This window comes from Cherax quadricarinatus, chromosome 98 (assembly GCF_038502225.1).
Source record: "Cherax quadricarinatus isolate ZL_2023a chromosome 98, ASM3850222v1, whole genome shotgun sequence".
NCBI classification, from domain to species: Eukaryota; Metazoa; Arthropoda; class Malacostraca; order Decapoda; family Parastacidae; genus Cherax; species Cherax quadricarinatus.
In genome coordinates, this window is record NC_091389.1 from 3,319,792 (window position 1) to 3,339,221 (window position 19,430).

The window sequence follows — 19,430 nt, forward strand, 5'->3', positions numbered from 1 at the left end:
CGGGAATTATACGCAGGAAGGAATACATATAAATGACCTCATAGGGGACAGGAGCCATAGTAGGGAAACAAGTGTAGTCAAAGATAAGATAAAACCAATATTGCAAACTAGAAATACCGCAGGAAATAGCAAACAAGAGGGCTCCACTAGCAATAGTGAGGATATATTACCAAAAACAACTGGTGGGAGCTCCATTGTTGGTGCTAGGGAGGATAGAAGTAAGACAGGGAAACATGCACCAACAGGGAATACAGTCACGGAAACCCAAGGCAAACGGAAACCAAGCCTGTGCACATACTATGCACTCGGTATCTGCAGACATGGGAAATCTGGAAAAACAGACTGGACGTGCAACTATGACCACCCTAGAAAATGCCATGCCCATATGACAACAGGAAAATGCAAACTCCCTTCCTGTAAGCTTTTTCACCCTGAAATGTGTACCTCTTCAGTACAGGAAAGACTGTGCTATAACTTAAATTGCCAGGCACACCATCTAAAGGGTACAAAAAGATACAAAACATCCAGGCCATGGGAAAACCTGGGTAGCCACAGCCACTCAGGAGGGAGAGGATTTTTAGTGCCAGGAAGGAAAAAAAACTGGCAGGAAATGGCAGAAATCGTACACCAAATCCAGTCATTCCTGGAGTGGAACCACAGTCGATGGCCTCCACTCCAAACCAAAAGATACAGATACTAATGCCAGAAAAAAATCCCCCCCCAGTTCAAACAATACCACCAGTCCGATGACATTCTTCTTTACAAATATACAGTGTCTAAAGCCAGCAACAAACAACAAAATACCTTTCATCCGTAGACTGCTTGCAGAGGCAAAGGCAATGTTCGCGGCTTTCACTGAGACCCACATAAAGAATCACTTGGACAACAAAATATGGATCCCAGGTTGCAACCTATACAGATGTGACAGAGTCAACAGGCAAAAGGGGGGGGGGTTGGCCTGTACATTGCAGTCACTTGTTTGCACAGAACTGCTAAATGCCTCAAATGATGTAGTGGAAGTTTTAGCAGTAAAGGTCGAGAACCAAAACCTAGTCATTGTGGTAGTCTACAAGCCTCCAGATGCAACATCCCAGCAATTCCAGGAACAGCTGTTAAAAATTGACCACTGTCTGGAAAATCTTCCAGCTCTTGCACCCAACATCTTGCTCCTGGGGGATTTCAACTTAAGGCAACTAAAATGGAGGAATATAGCAAATAATATTGTTGCAGTAATAACACCAGGAGGCAGCTCTGATGAAAACTCACACTCACACGAACTTTTAAATCTCTGCACAAAATTCAATTTAAACCAGCAAATAATAGAGCCTACTAGACTGGAGAATACACTAGACCTCATCTTCACTAACAATGATGATCTGATAAGAAATGTCACCATATCAAAAACAATATACTCAGATCACAACATAATTGAGGTTCAGACATGTATGTGTGGAGCCCCAGACCGACATAATGAGGCTAGTCACGAGGGAGCATACAACAAATTCAACTTCAATAACAAAAACATAAAGTGGGACCAAGTAAACCAAGTCCTAACCGATATAAGCTGGGAAGATATACTAAGCAACACAGACCCCAACTTATGCCTGGAACAGATTAACTCGGTGGCACTCGATGTATGCACAAGGCTTATTCCTCTAAGAAAAAGGAGGAGTAGATGTAAAATAGAAAGAGACAGGCGCTCCCTTTACAGGCGACGGAAAAGAATAATAGAGCGGCTAAAAGAGGTAATTCTATCTGAAATGCGTAGGGAGACACTGGTCAGAGAAATAGCAAGCATCGAACTTGAGCTAAAGGAATCTTATAGGAGTCAGGAATCGCGGGAAGAACTAAAAGCCATAAATGAAATCGAAAGAAACCCAAAGTATTTCTTCTCCTATGCCAAATCAAAGTCGAGAACAACGTCCAGTATTGGGCCCCTACTTAAACAAGATGGGTCCTACACAGATGACAGCAAGGAAATGAGTGAGCTACTCAAGTCCCAATATGACTCAGTTTTTAGCAAGCCGCTAACCAGACTGAGAGTCGAAGATGAAAATGAATTTTTTATGAGAGAGCCACAAAATTTGGTTAACACAAGCCTATCCGATGTTATCCTGACGCCAAATGACTTCGAACAGGCGATAAATGACATGCCCATGCACTCTGCCCCAGGGCCAGACTCATGGAACTCTGTGTTCATCAAGAACTGCAAGAAGCCCCTATCACGAGCCTTTTCCATCCTATGGAGAGGGAGCATGGACACGGGGGTCGTCCCACAGTTACTAAAAACAACAAACATAGCCCCACTCCACAAAGGGGGCAGTAAAGCAACAGCAAAGAACTACAGACCGATAGCACTAACATCCCATATCATAAAAATCTTTGAAAGGGTCCTAAGAAGCAAGATCACTACCCATCTAGAAACCCATCAGTTACACAACCCAGGGCAACATGGGTTTAGAACAGGTCGCTCCTGTCTGTCTCAACTATTGGATCACTACGACAAGGTCCTAAATGCACTAGAAGATAAAAAGAATGCAGACGTAATATATACAGACTTTGCAAAAGCCTTCGACAAGTGTGACCATGCGTAATAATGCACAAAATGCGTGCTAATGGAATAAGAGGAAAAGTCGGTCGATGGATCTATAATTTCCTCACTAACAGAACACAGAGAGTAGTCGTCAACAGAGTAAAGTCCGAGGCAGCTACGGTGAAAAGGTCTGTTCCACAAGGCACAGTACTCGCTCCCATCTTGTTCCTCATCCTCATACCCGACATAGACAAGGATGTCAGCCACAGCACCGTGTCTTCCTTTGCAGATGACACCCGAATCTGCATGACAGTGTCTTCCATTGCAGACACTGCAAGGCTCCAGGCAGACATCAACCAAATCTTTCAGTGGGCTGCAGAAAACAATATGAAGTTCAAAGATGAGAAATTTCAATTACTCAGATATGGTAAACACGAGGAAATTAAATCTTCATCAGAGTACAAAACAAATTCTGGCCACAAAATAGAGCGAAACACCAACGTCAAAGACCTGGGAGTGATCATGTCGCAGGATCTCACCTTCAAGGACCATAACATTGTATCAATCGCATCTGCTAGAAAAATGACAGGATGGATAATGAGAACCTTCAAAACTAGGGAGGCCAAGCCCATGATGACACTCTTCAGGTCACTTGTTCTATCTAGGCTGGAATATTGCTGCACACTAACAGCACCTTTCAAGGCAGGTGAAATTGCTGACCTAGAAAATGTACAGAGAACCTTCATGGCCCGCATAACGGAGATAAATCACCTCAATTACTGGGAGTGCTTGAGGTTCCTAAAACTGTATTCCCTGGAACGCAGGCGGGAGAGATACATGATTATATACACCTGGAAAATCCTAGAGGGACTAGTACCGAACTTGCTCACGAAAATCACTCACTTCGAAAGCAAAAGACTTGGCAGACGATGCAACATGCCCGCAATGAAAAGCAGGGGTGTCACTAGCACGTTAAGAGACCGTACAGTAAGTGTCAGGGGCCCGAGACTGTTCAACTGCCTCCCAGCATACATAAGGGGGATTACCAACAGACCCCTGGCAGTCTTCAAGCTGGCACTGGACAAGCACCTAAAGTCAGTTCCTGACCAGCCGGGCTGTGGCTCGTATGTTGGTTTGCATGCAGCCATCAGCAACAGCCTAGTTGATCAGGCTCTGATCCACCAGGAGGCCTGGTCACAGACCGAGCCGCGGGGGCATTGATCCCCGGAACTCTCTCCAGGTAAACTCCAGGTAAACTCCAGGTATCCAGGTAACAAGGTTTTTCTCATTGCCCAAACTGACAGTTACATAAACAGTGTCATACAATTGAGCCCTTTCATATGAGAGAAAATCTGATAATTTTAGAGTTGTAGGAACTCCCATCTGTACTTTCATACCATCAAGACATTTACATTTTATGAAAGTATGCTGTAATCACTGGTCTAATAATGCAGTTACATTTTTTGATTTAGGCCTTTTATCATCAACTTTTACCTGTAACACAGGTAAGGCTACTTCAGCAAAACTATCATTATTAACATTAGCAGCAATTTTTACATTATCCACTGTTGTGTCAGGATTGTCAACATCATCATTATTATCAACATTATCATATAGACCCTTACATATGACTATATGGTGTCTTCCTTTGTGACATTGATAACAGTTGTTTAATTTGGCATGACAATCCTTAACATTGTGATTACCTAGACATCTGACACATATGTCAAGTTCTTCCAATCTTTCAACTTTATCATTCCATGAATTGTAGTTAGTTGTTAGTTTAATATGTTTATTATGCACCCCATACCCATCCTTTGGGCGGTAGTCAAAAGATTACAGAGGTACATAATTGGTCCAGGGACTGGACTCCAAAGTTTTGATAGCTGAGCAAGTTACAAAGGTAATGAACTAGATCTGGTCATAATCATGACCAAGTTACAAAGGTAATGAGCTCCAGGTAGAGCTGGTCACACTCATGAATAATTGCAAAGGTACTGAATCATAAACACATTAATCATGAGAATTTACAAAGGTAATGAGCTCCAGGTAGAGCTGGTCACAATCATGACAAGTTTCAAAGGTAATGAATGATAAACACGTTATGACATGATTACAATCATAGACAAATTACAGAGTAATGAGCAGTTAACAAACATAGTAGGGAATTCATCCATTGCCCCAACAACAGATGTTGCTAGGTGCCTGTCTCTCCTCGGCAGACAGCCATTGCAAACAGCAGCAAGTTGCCCCGGGATCTGCTGCTTGCACGAGCACCATCGACCCTCCCCAAGAGGTCCAAGAAGCCAGTGACTCCGTTAACAGCCCGATGGAGAGCTCCCCTAGGGACATGGCAACGTCCTGGTGGACGCTAAGTTGACTGAAGTTCCCAGGCTCTCGTGTGCACGGATGTTGAAGCTTGAGGAACTGAGTACACACTGCCTGTGGCACACCTGACAGCTGCCTCGCCGTCGAACTCCACGATGCTGTCCCTGTAGTGGAAGTTCCTGTGAGCCCGGCACTCCCTGCAGTGCCATCGCTGACATCTTGGGTTAGGGGAGAAGTACCCTCTATAGATGGGGTGGCGCTGGGAGTTGGGTGGGTGAGGCGGGAGAGACGGGCAGGGGTGAGGCGGGGGAGACGGGCAGGGGTGAGGCAGGGGAGACGGGCAGGGGTGAGGCGGGGGAGACGCACAGGAGTGAGGCATTATGAGAGGGTCACTGTTTACTACACACGCCCTCCCTCTCCCCCCCAGCGGAGAGGGGGGGAGGTGCTGACTGGTCCTGACTCAACAACACCAAACCTTCTACACAACACTTCAGCTATTTACGCTGAAACGATGCACTGGGATGTCCGTTCGCTGCTCTGGTATCTTCTCAAAGCATTCACACTGAGTTCTGTTAACCAAAATAACCTTTGTGATACTTGTAGGAGAGTCATTCAAGTGTTTTACAGCTTAATTTATTCTGTACAGTGGCACTCAATAACCAGTCTGATTCCTTCAGATTATATTTATTACTTAAAGTTTTGAGAGTGCTCTCCAGTTTAACTCTAAACTGCTGTACACCTTTGTAAGTGTGATCTGGAGTTTTTAAATTAACAATAATATTCACTAGATCCAGCCTACTTTGCTCTATATTACCATAAGTGACCTTCAACAAGTCAACTGCTTCCTTGTAAGAGTCATCTACGTTGGGAAAGGCTTGTATGAGTATGTGAGCATCTCCTCTTACCTGTCCTTTGAGGTAAAATAATATAGTAACACAGGCTAGATCACTCCTATCATGCACAGCTACTTTAAAAATTGACCAAAACTCCTCCCAATTTTCTCCATCATTAAATACAGTAAATATAATTCTGGGAGTTTTGGCAAAGACATCTTATTTGTTGGAAAAGATTGTTTAACTGCCTGGTTTAAACCTTTTAATTTATTCAAAGCCTGACTTTTACAAGAAAGAATTTTTTCTTCTAATTCATAATACTGGTTAATGATAAGATCTGTACAATTTACTAACAAATCTCCTTCATATTTTTATAATATAATTTGTATGAATCATATCTATTCCCTAAAACATCTAAAAACAATTTTAAATAATCAATATTCACAGTTTCTTGATTCATTAATTCCAAACATTTATTATATGAGTTTGTTACAAAATTATTACTGTAGTAATTATAATCCATTACACATTAAATAAATTTGTGGACTTAACATCCACCTCCTTCTGTCATTTCATATATAATTATTAAGTAATTAATTCACTAATTAATGACCACTAATTACATCCAGTTCGACCGAGGACCAACGGGCTACTACGTGGAAAATTAAATTTACTTACATGAGTCTCATAAGATACATACCAGTAAATGGTAACTAAGATAATTATTCTTTATCCAGGTTACAGAGACAAGTAGGAATTTTAAGACACCTAGTTTGCAAAAAATGTCCTCCTTCGATACCTACTACTGTCATATCAACAAGTCACTCTGGACCTATATTAATTTCTAATGAAATATACATAACCAGAAATTCTGGTAAAACATTAACATAAATATGTGGACTGTATATTAAAATTAATAAGTGATTACATATACACATTTATGTAACAGAAGGAGAATTTATAATCTTAACACTCACCAATTTGTCTGGAGATTACTTGGTGTATCATACACAAACCCCTGCCTAAATATGAAGAAAATACTGGCCAGAATTCAAACATAAATATACATGACTTAGCTGGGGCTCCTCGACTGTCCTGTCCACTCGCCTACTGCTCATGTTATGCAGGACTGCAAATCCAACAATATCAGCTCCTATTTGAGAGGTTGTAAGCAGAGTATAACCCATAGTGTGACGAAAATTCTTCCAATTTTCACTAACGTTTGTCTCGGTCAATTAAAAACAATGGCGACTCCTTCCCAACGATGCTCAACCATCTCGCCGGTTCTTCATTTATTTACAAATTAATTTTTATTACCTACAATATATTCCATAAATTTACATACAAAACACACGGTATTTATGGAAAATGTACAGTATTTTGTACAAAATATATATATATATATATATATATATATATATATATATATATATATATATATATATATATATATATATATATATATATATAAATAAACATAATCTAAAATAAGATGAGAAGGCTACACCACTCCCACGAGCCCTCTTATGGTGGGGAAGGTGCCAGAGCTAGTGCTTGCTACCACCTGGGGTGGGGAAGGTGCCAGAGCTAGAATTTGCTACAACCTGCAGCTCACAACACTACTACTCCCACGAGCCCCCCTAGGGTGGGGAAGATGGCAGAATCTTCTCCCTACGAGCCCTGTGAGGGCGGGGAATGTGGCTTGGCCTGGGGACAGTTGGTTCCAGATGATTAGGAGGTACTTTTACCTCCTCCCATTGTAGACATAGAAGATGAGAAGGTACTTGTTCCTCTTCCCATGTTAGATATAGAAGATGTGGAGGTACTTGTACCTCCTCCCATAATAGATATAGAAGGTGAGTAGGTACTTGTACCTCCTCCCATGGTAGAAATAGAAGATGAAGAGGTACTTATACCTCCTCCCATGGTAGACATAGAAGATGAGGAGGTACTTGTACCTCCTCCCATGGTAGACATAGAAGATGAGGAGGTACTTGTACCTCCTCCCATGGTAGACATAGAAGATGAGGTGGTACTTGTACTTGACACACGAAATCTTAATGACACGATTCCAAACAAACCATACCATGGGTGGGGATAGAAACCGCGATCAGAGTCACTATACTCCAGACCATCGAGTTAACCACTGGACCAGCTGCCACAATAACATTCGTTCAACTAGGTATATTTATACACCATAGGAAGGTTAGCATAGGCCACCACTGTAGTGCCTATGATATATTATTCCTGACATATAATAATAATTAATTCTTCTTATAATATATAATGAAATATTGAAGACAATTCTATTCTATTCTATTTGATTCGCCGGTAATCCCGGCCCGGGTCTCTTCCATTTTGGTGACCCGGCATTGGCTCCCCGGGTAGGGAAGTGACATTTATCGTTACTTGCACCTGTGTGGCAGGTCTTCAGCAGGAAGGGGGGGGTACCTCACCGGCCCTATGGCCAGATGACGTACCAAACGTTAGTGTGCACTAACAGTGGCTGGTGTGCAGTGCAATGGAGGCCCAAAGCAGGCCCTCGCAGCAACTTCAGCGGGGGGGGGGGGGCGGATGACGTGCAAGGACTGGAAGTAAGGTTTCCAAGTCCCTGACAGCTAAGTACACAAGATGAGCTGCCTCATCCTCTCGGGTCTGCCCTACTGGGGTCATTGGGAAGTGTCTACGGCGAAGGGGCATCATAGCCGGGCAGTCTAACAGGTAGTGCACCAAGGGCTGCAGAACCATTTGGTCACAATGGGCACAGAACTCCTCTCGTGCCTGTTCAACAATCCGCGCAGTGGTGGGATACCCTAAGCGTAGGCGGTGGATATGCACCCTCAGTTCCCTGGACTGTGTCCGAAGACTTGGAGGGGGCACCCTGTGGGTCGCCCTGACATACCAACAGAGGCTCCGTGACTCCCCAGGGTCAGGGAATGGGCGCCTCACCGCACCAGCAGCCAACAGCGCAATCTGGATGAGGCTGATGGAGATCGCAGCATGTGGCTGTGCCTCGAGGGTTGCAGTCCTAGCAGCCTCATCTGCAGCATCATTGCCAGGGATACCCACATGGCTCGGGATCCAGTTGATGGTTGCCCTGCGACCCTGGGCCATGAGAGTCTGCAGGTCACCCCAGATGGATGGATGGATGTGATTAAGTGTATGTTGTCCTTTGGCTCTCTGTGCATAAGTGCTTGGATCGCTGCCTTGGAATCAACGTGGATAATGGGGGGATGCTGATGGTCTGCAAGAGCATGCCGCAGAGCTTGTTGGATGGCAAAGAGTTTGGCCTGGAGGATGGTGCAATGGTCTGGGAGGCGCCAACCTGCTGTCAGATTGCTGTGGAACATCCCAGCAGCTGTGCGGCCTGCCACTGGGTCTCTGGAGCCATCAGTGTAATATGGCACACACCCTGGGCCTTCTGCACCCACAATGCTAGCCGAGGCAAGGGGGTGCAGAATGTCCCGGGTGCAATGCCTCTTGCTGTCTGGTAGGGTTGTCCAGCTCACCGCAAACAGCTCTGGTGCCCAAGGGGGTGGCACCGTGTAGTTCGCTGCCAGTCTGTCGCAGCCTCCCGCCTGGAGCAATGTCATGGGCAAGAGCTTCTGTGTGGCATCTGCTACCGACCACATCCATCGGTGGCCGGGATGCAGAGGAATGACCTGTCCCTGGCAGACCCATAAATCTCTCATCAGTTTGTCAGCCCCTGGGAGTTGGAGATACTTTGCAATCCTCCTGACAGCTACCAGTTGGATCCTGTCTTCAAGAGGCTGTAGCTGCACCTCAAGGTTCAGAGCCACTGCATTGGCCCACCTACGAGCCCCCAGCATGGCCCGTACAGCTGTGTTGTGGATGACACAGAGGGATTTGATGTTTGTGGGTCTGGCGTGAACCAGAGCAAGTGCCCCATAGTCAACGAGGGAACGTATTGCCTGGATGTAGAACAACCTCATGACCTCGAGGCTGGCCCCCAACCCTAGGGTTGGCCATGGCACTCAATGCCCTGACCCTCTGCAGAGCCCTCTCTTTAATGTGGCGCACATGTTTGTGGAAGGTGAGGTGCCTGTCAATGTAGATGCCAAGGAACCTATGACTGTGAACCCACTTCAGGTCGATGCCCAGGACCCACAGCCTATGACTCGGCACCTTGGTGCGAAGGATCATGGCTTTGGATTTTGCCGCAGATATCTTGAGTCCCAAGTGACGGCAGGTGGAAGCCAGCAGATCGAGGTCCTCCTGGGCACGCTGCAAAAGCCGGCGCTTCCTAGGTACGACAAGTGCCAGGTCATCGGCATAGCTGAGGAGGATGGTGCCTCTGGAGAAAGGCAGGCACACCAGCTGGTGCATCAGTACATTGAACAGGGTGGGACTAAGCACCCCGCCCAGCGGAGTGCCGTTGTCCAGGGTCTTGAGAGAAGAGGCATGCCCCTGGAAGCGTACCCGGGTCCGCCTATCCTGGAGATAGGAACGAAGCCATGAAAGCAGCCTGCCTTTAATCCCCCTGTGGGCCAAGAGTGAGAGGATGGCAGTTGCACTGGCTAGCTCAAAAGCTTTCTCGAGGTCAAGAAAGACAACAATATGGGCTTGGGCGTCCGACCCAATGCCGGTCAGTAGAGTTGTAAGGCTTTCGAAAGTGCCCACTTCTCTGGTGAAGCCATAGAGGTGTTTATGAGGAGGGCCAAGCTTCCACCTCAGGCGCTCCAACACCATCCTTTCAGACACCTTCGAGATGCAACTGGTGAGGGAGATGGGTCTCACACTGCCAGGATCCCCAGGCTTAGGAATCGGTATGATGTCAGCCTCCTTCCATACTACAGGGAGTTTGCCAGCTCGCCAAGTCTGGTTGATGACTCCCAGGACAGCTGAATGTCCAGAATGGCCAGACCGAGTGATCATGCCATAGGTGATACCATCATGCCCCGGTGCAGTGTCTCGATGAGATGTGAAGGCTGCCTGGAGCTCCTGGTCGGTGAAGTCTTCATCCGTGACGTCCTTAGCCTGGCATGCTGCTTGGATCACCATCACCCTTCTAGGAAGGAAGGTGGCTTGGAGGGCATGGAGATCCTGAGGCAGTTGAGCCATGGCCACTCTGGAGGTGAAAAGGTCCACCATACGCTCTGCCTCCATTGCGGGGTCTGGGTGCAACCGAGCCACACAGCGACGAGGCCCAGTGGCCAATTATAACTTGGTCCAAATCTCAGATAAGGTGGAGGAGTAGCTGAAGGAGGCACACCACTCGAACCATTTAGCCTGCCGGACCCTGTGTGAGACATAGCGTGCATGCCGCACCACTTCCCTGAGCAGACGCATGGACTCAACCGTGGGATTACGCCTGTGCATCTTGCGTACAACATTGATGCGGTGGTTCTGTTTCCTGATGTCCTCATTGTAAAACCACCAGTCATGTTTATATAACCCTCTGCCTGTAATCTTAGGTATTGCTGCCTCAGCTGCACATGTGAAGGCCACCTGCAAGCTTTGAGCCGCCTCATCTGGGTCTTCTGGAAGAGGAGACTCCACCCACCAGCGCTCAATGACCTCCTGGAAGCACAGCCAGTCTGCCTTTTTTAGATTCCATCCGGGGGTAGGTGTGGGGAGCGGGCACTGCTGGACCATCAGCGTAGTGACCACTGCAAAGTGATCACTTGTGAGACGGGGGTGGACCTCCCATCTCGCGCTCGAGAGCAACCTCCTAGAGATGAGTGTGACATCCAAGCGGCCACCATAATGATGGGTTGGCTCACCATTATTGAGGAGGGCGATCTCAGGGACCTCCTCGAGCACAGCCGCAAGGTGCCTCCCAGCTGCGTTGGTAGGATAGACAGAAAAAAGTATTGGGTGGTGGGCATTGACATCCCCAGCCACAACAAGACCCTCCCGTGGGGCGAGTGCTGCCACCTCTAAAATTTCAAGGGTGTACCGAGAGCTTCTGTAAATATTGTAAACCACGAGAGGTCCATCCGCCAGGTGTAGGGTGACAGCCTGAACCTCTACGCCCTCCCCACAGTCGATGTGGTCAGTGAAGATTGAATGAGGGATAGTGGTCCTGACGTAGATCGTCGTGCCCCTGCCAGTCCCTTCCAGGTGCTGAAGGTAGGCAGATAATCCCGGAATATGTGGCTGCATTTGACGTGACAAATCGGTGAGTGTCTCGTGAAACAGGAAGACATCAACCTCATCCTGAACTGCAGCTTCAATCACTAAGTGAATTTTCCGCTGCAGCCCACAAATGTTCCACTGGAGGATCTTCAAGGGCCGCAGAGGTGGCTCACTGATTCCATCTCTGCCTGGGACTCGTCGTCCATTGTTGGCGACTCCGGGGCCTCCTCCATCACAGACTGGAAGGACTCCTGGATGATGGCTTGAAGTTCCATTGAGTCTTTCCTGTCCAGTAGGACCACACCCAGCATCCATGACAGGAGCTGCCTGCAGGCGCCCCTGTCCCCTGCCGACGGCAGCAGGCGACAGAGGAGCGCTGAGATGACCCCGATGGTTTTCTTCAGTCGATCCGGAAAGGATTCGACCATTACCTCCGCAGGCATTGAGCTGGACGACCCGTCGAGTCGGGGCTGGGTCACTGGGTATGTCTGGGTGGCTGTCGACACTGCAGCAGCATAAGCTGGGTGCACCCTGGGCCTGGCATGAGTGGCCATGGGCTTCCAAGTCCCCTGGCGGGGAACCTCTGCCTGACTCTGGCCGCTCACAGTAGGGGCCTGCCCTTGGGAAGAGGCCTGCTGGCTGTATGGCAAGGAATGTTGGTGCCCAGCTGGGACCTGCTGGGCAGTGTGCCTGGCCTGTGGCTGTTTTTCCCAATGATTCTGTCTTCTTGGCCACCTTGCCATCTGACGCCGCAGTTGACCGCGCTGCTGCAAACCAGTGTCTGCCCGCTGATGCCACCGCTGGGAGCTCAGTGCTGGGAACTCGCTGGTATTGCCCTCCTGTGGTATCCGGGGAACTGTGATTGGAGCCCATGCTGACTGTTGCTGGGCAGTTCCAAGGCTGGGTGGCATCGGGGCTGTCGGGTCGTTCCGATGTTGAACCTGCTGCCAGTGCTGCACCATCACAGGACAGCTCCGGTTCCAGGCATGGTGCCTCTTTGAGCAGTTGGCACACTTGGGCTCTGGCCAAAGGGCTTCGCCAGTTGGATGTTTGAGGATTGCAATGCAGTCCTTCGAGTCGTGTGCCTTGCTGCACACACCACACTTCTTCTCTCGCTGGCAGTTGAAGCATTGTACTGGGCCTGACAGGTATGGTCGGGTCTTGAATCTTCCCCAGACCCCAAGGTCCAGGTGCGTGGGAAGTGGACCTTTGTGGTGGATCAGCACCTGGCGGGTGGGCACCTTGTTCACCGTTGCAGTGAGTCGCTCCGCCTTGACAATATTGGGCACTTCCAAAATGGGGTCCAGTGGGAAGGGCACAGGGACGTGTAAAAGCACCCCCTTGTACACCTTCTCCGAAGCAAGCAGTTCCACCATGCTGGGATGGGTCACAACCAGCCCCTTCAACTCCTCGTAAGAGTCTTCGTCCCAAGGAATGACCGAAACCTCGTTCCTGAGAGTGAACTCGCAGCGGAACTTGAGGTGGGGGAGACCTTCCAGATACCTTACAAACCCGTAGTTGGGAACCTTGAATTTGTTGAAGGCCCTGGTTGCTTGTGCCCGAGCTGAGCGGGAACTCCTCCTTCCACGTGGAGTCAGCCAGTCCCCGTCCACTGTGGAGGCCAACGCAACTGGTGTAGGGACCTGGAATGGCTCCATCCTTGCCACTTGAGGAGCTACATCCTCCTGGCTTCCTTCCACGACCCCTATGGCCATCTGGGGGTGCAAGTCTTCTTGGGTAGGGGCTGCCGACGGACCTAGTGGCAGATTGGTAGGTACAGTAGTCTCCACTGCATCCTTGGCCTTCTTGGTGGGGGCTCCCACCTGCCCCACGTCGTCCTCCAACTCGTCCCCGCATTCCAAGGAACGTTTAGGCCGCTCTCCTGGATCTGTCATGGTGACTGTAGGTGTGGGGACAGAGCCAGCAGCAGAGCTGCTGCCTGTGACCTCACAGCCGCCCACACTGGGTGCAGAGCTGTGAGGCTCAGAGCCCCAGTCGGGGCCCGTAGCCACCCTCTCGTGGCTCACTGCTCTGAAGCACTGAACACAGTCCAAGGATCACCAGGAACGACGCTAATCTGTGCGTAAACTAACACAGATTTGCGAACACAACACACACTGTTTTCCAATCTTCGTCCAGTCGATAATCCTTATGAATTGAAATTCTTGATGATCCCTGATCTTGAACCCGAAGGTTTAAAAAAATTAACATTTTACCTTTATTGAAGGAATAAATGCTTGATGAATATTTTTATAAAGAGTATTAAGAAGATTTTTCAAAAACATTGAAATTATTATGTTAACGTTTTTCTTTGACTTGTAAAAATTTAAAAACTTTCTGAAAATTTTGTTAAAGTTTTAAGAAAGATATTTCAGGTATTTTTAAACTTTTACAAAAGACTTAATATAAATTTTTAAGAAAACAAAACAATATTAATGTTTACGTAGCACGTTTAAAAATATACATTTTGAAGTATAACTAATATATTTTATTTCATTGAGGGAGATATTTAAGTTAAGGCGAACAAGAGAAATGGTATTCCCTCGTCCCAATCTCGGGAAAACTGCTCACAGTACGCTCTCAACATTGATTTTAATGTTTGATGAAATCATTCCGGATATCAAGTAACGACATCCATAATTGTAAACAGATATTGATTCCCTTGTTTAGTCCTGGGTAACTGACCAACACAATCTATTATCAGGCGTGAGAAGGGCTCACCACTGACGGGAATCGGAATTTTTTTTTTTATATTTTATTTAAAACCAATACAGTTTAACATAAAAATAAAGAAACAGTATGGAACCTAATCAAATTAACTGACAAACGGATTGTACCTACATGCTCGCAAGATATTACAACAACAACTTACATCAAGAACATAACTAAAAACAAAATTACATGTCACAGGGTCATGAATTGACATATATACAAAACCTTGCATATATATAAATTGTACATATAAATGACATCTGACAAAGGTTCAATACACTCGAACATAAAATATACAAAGAAGTTATATCAGTTAAATCCCATCCTTCACATTAATCAAAAAACCAAAACCTAACATCATAATCTGACTAGATAATCTACATACTTATCCTTAACAATACAGCTGAACATATCCCAACATACAAATAAACAGAAAAGAATACAGCTTAGAACACAATAACAAGCTCTATACTGTTACAATACACCCATATAAAACTTTCAGACAAATGGACTACGTCACTAAACTGTCTAGATATGTCTGTATACCATACACACTAAAACTTAACATCAAGAACTTGCATGAACACCAAACCGGTATCAGGGTACAGACCTTAATTATAAACTTTAAAAAGAATCAATCATGCATATATAAAGTATTACATAACGTCTGACCCATGACAAAGGCTCAATACAATAGAAAGAGATATATATTTATATATATACACATACACACCCACACACACACACCCACACCCACATCCACACACACACCCACACGTACACAAAAATTTTCACAAAATCACATTAATCATATGCACTGTATGCACAATGAAAAACAGGATATAAGTATCTCTCATCGTGCAAAAACCCAGCACGTAACATAAATACAAACTAAAACACACTGCATGTCGCAAATAACTTATTTCTCAAGAATCATGTTATACAAGACTGATACACATCATAATTATACATAAATCTACTATATTATACCTATATTCTGAAAAGTGTTATATCTACCATAACGAGACCTTGAGCTCTACATCCACACTTGGATGCCATAAAGTCCCAATGAAAACCAGGAAACCATTCCAAACCCACATTCACAACACTCTCACGACCCCCCCCCCAGGGAGGCGAGCCCGCTGTTGCCCCCTGACTCCCTCCAACCTATGAAAACCCCTTCATTCACTCATATCCAATCACAGATTTACGAGAATCCCTAACGTTAGCATTCTATACCCCTCTGAGAAAGCCTGATCCCACCTCCTCCCATACAAATCTCTGTTACGACACCTCGTACTATAGAACGTTACCGCAAGAACCTTTCTTCTCTCCTCACTATCCCCTCTCCCCCTCATCACCCACGACATATATATATAATCTACCATGATATAATCTAAAGCTCTTATGACACCCTCGTCTAACCCACCCATATCTAGACTTAGAGCACGCAAAACCGACACCCCACGGCCCCCCACCCTCTGTACCAACCTACTTAACCAGCACCTAACCTCCTCTAGCCCTTCACAAAAGTAAACTACATGGAACGCTGTCTCATCCCCTCCACAGATACCACACCCCCCGCCCTCTACAACCTGTCTGTTTCGTAATATCTCACCAGACGGAAGGATCCCATGCAGAAAACGAAACATCACCTCACGCGCCCGAGGTTTTAACTTCAATTTACTAAATCTAAACCAAATACTCTTCCACGCATACATGGGGAACAAACCCTCAACTGGGACAACGCACCTACCTACAAGTAACCTACACAAAACCCTTATACGAACCTTTCTCAGTTCCCTAACCAACATAACAGCCCTCAAAACTATTTCACATTCCCTCAACTCCATTCCTCGATACCACATACCCAGCCTGTCGTGTATCCTTCCCAAACGCCCCGCGTTCACACCCTCACGCAACACTTCCCATTTAATGAACACACATTTAGCCCTCCGTCTCAAATCCAACAACCCCAACCCACCCTGACTTACAGGTAACATTACAACCTCCCTCCGTAACCAATCACAACGTGAACCCCATAAAAATTTGTACACCCGTCTTAGTATCCCCGCAATCGCTGTCCCTGTAATTGGGAACACAGCTGCAACATACCAAACCTTACTATACAATAAAATGTTCACGACTATCACTCGCTGTATCAGAGTTAGGTGCTGGGGTCTCAGAACACCTAGACGCCCCACGATCCTTTCCAATAACCTATCCGAATTTTCCTCCCGCGCCGCAACCATGTCATCCCTATAAATAATACCACAAATCTTTAAAGACACCGCCCATTCTTTAACAACATTACATCTCCCCCCCACACCCCCCACCCAAGAACCCAACCCCATGCACCTTGACTTCGCACTATTTACCTGCATACCCGTTGCACTTCCAAATAATTGCACCACCTCGTCCAACACTCTCATTGACATCCCTGCACGAAAGAGAACAGTGGTGTCGTCAACATATCCAATTAACCCCGGCCAGGCCCTCCCACCCCCCACACTTCCCGCACATGGCGTACATAAGCTACGGTCAACCATTCTATAAAAGGGGTCCTGGAAACACGCAAACAATATTTGGGACATGGGGCATCCCTGTCTAAGGCCTCTTCCCATTGCAATTTCCCTCCCCATACACCCATTAATCTGTATCCTCATTTTCGCCCCCTTGTACAACGTATTTACCCACTCGACTATTTCCTCCCCAAAACCCTGCCTCCTAAGTATAACCTGCAAAGCTCCCCTTTCCATTCTATCATATGGTCCCTGCCAGTCTAGAGCCAACAAAGCCGCCCCTCCACCCCCACCCTTAGCTTCCACAAAACTTCTCAGTATCCCATGTCCTTCAATCATCGACCTTCCCGGCAACCCGAACTGAGATTTTGACACCACCCTCTCCACTACACATTTGAACCTATTACCTAAAATTTTTGCAAACACCTTATAGTCTGCACACATCAGTGATATGGCTCGGTACTCCCAAAGGGTGGGCTGCCCCTTGACCTTCGGGACCAGCACTACTACTGCTGTTTCCTGATTCTCCCCCAACTTACCCTTCTCCTTCATACTATTAAATAACCTAACTATAAATTCCTTTATCAACGCCCAATGTTGTAAATAAAATTCTACCGGGAGACCATCAATACCGGGAGCTTTCCCCTTCCTCATTCCCCTTAACGCATTCTCTATTTCCTCTGCCGTACTCGTCCCACCTAAAGCCTTTCGATCACTATTTCCTAAATTACACGTCACATACGTACACACCTTGTCCAATGCCCCGTCACCCACCCCCCCACTGTTCCAGTATTTCTCGTACCAAGCCTCCGCATACGCACACATCCCCTTCGTGGTTCGTATCTCCTGCCCTACTCTATAATTCCCAACCATCTCCGTTACCTCTAAACATGGTATAGCCGTCAGCGCCTGCCTTTGCTTTTGATGCCGCAAAACACACGCTGACGGCTTGTCGCCCCAAAGCACTTCCTCCACCCCTGCCTGCATCCTTACAGCTTGAAACCTTTCATTTTGCAACACCCTCAACCTCCCCTTTATTTCAGCTATTTCATCCATAGGAAAATTATTCCCACCCACCCCCCTCCCATAGCAACCTCTTAACCTATCCTCTAAATAGTTAGCCAGTCCATATTTTAAATTATTAATACGTTTTCCTTCTCTCACATAAAACTTTCTAATCCTTTCCTTTGCGACACTATCCCACCATGTCACAATGTCATCCACTCCCTGTTCTTCCACACTAAGCTCCCTCCATAGGACTGAAAACCCCTCCAACCCCTCCTCATCTCCTAACACACTTATATTTAATTTCCAATAACTTCTATATATGTCCGCGAGCGTCCCCCACCCAACCTCCACCACCACTGCCCTATGATCTGACATTGTAGTCTCAACAGTACTGAAAGATTTCACGTTCACTCCCTGAGAAAGGTACACTCTATCTAGTCTCGCAGCATAACCACTCCTAACAAACGTATATTCAGTCTCCCACACCGCTCCCCCAAAGGCATCACGTAACCTAACATCCCTTAATAAATCCCTAAGAGCCACAGACATATATCCAGCTCCTCTTGGGTCCACATCAGCCACCCTGATTACACTATTCCAGTCCCCACCAACTATCGCCACCTCTGGCAGTGCACTTAAGAAAAACACAAGATCCTCACACACAAAATCATTCTTTACCTTTATGTTATTTTCTGCCGGCGCATACACACTCACAAAAGACACACGCTTACCCATCCACCACCCATCCACACGCAACACCCTCCCTCCCCCTCCTCCCTCGCTTCTCTGCAAAACAAACGGGCTCGTCTCCCTTATTAAAATTCCCACACCACCTTTTAGACGGGGAGATGGCAGGGTAACTACCCGAAATCCTGCCACCTCCAACACCCTACCCTCTTTGAAATTGTGCTCCTGCAGGAACACAACATCCACTCTAGATTTATTCAGAAAATTACGAAACCAATCTCTCTTCATACCGCTACATAACCCATTAACATTTACAGACATACACCTAAGGCCTATTAAAGTTTCCACCCCTGCTTCCTGTCATCACTCTTTACAACTCCAGAGCTTGAATTTACGTTCAACACCTTCAGAGTGCTCTCTTTCCCTCCCCCCTTCTTCCGGTGCCTCCTATCATGGCTACCACCACCTACACCACTACCTTCACACTTCACCTCAGTCTTTTTCCCAGGCCTTTGTGCAGGCGTAAGGACGTCATCAGAATCTGATGTAGCCGCCCTCTTTCTCGTGACAGTCATGTTACACATATCTTGATCAGATGTTACCTCTCGATGAACCTCCACCTCCACCTGAGAATGGTGTAATGAGTCAATGGATGACTCCAAACCACCATCACGTCCCAAATTATCATGTCTCAGACTTTCTGGAAGT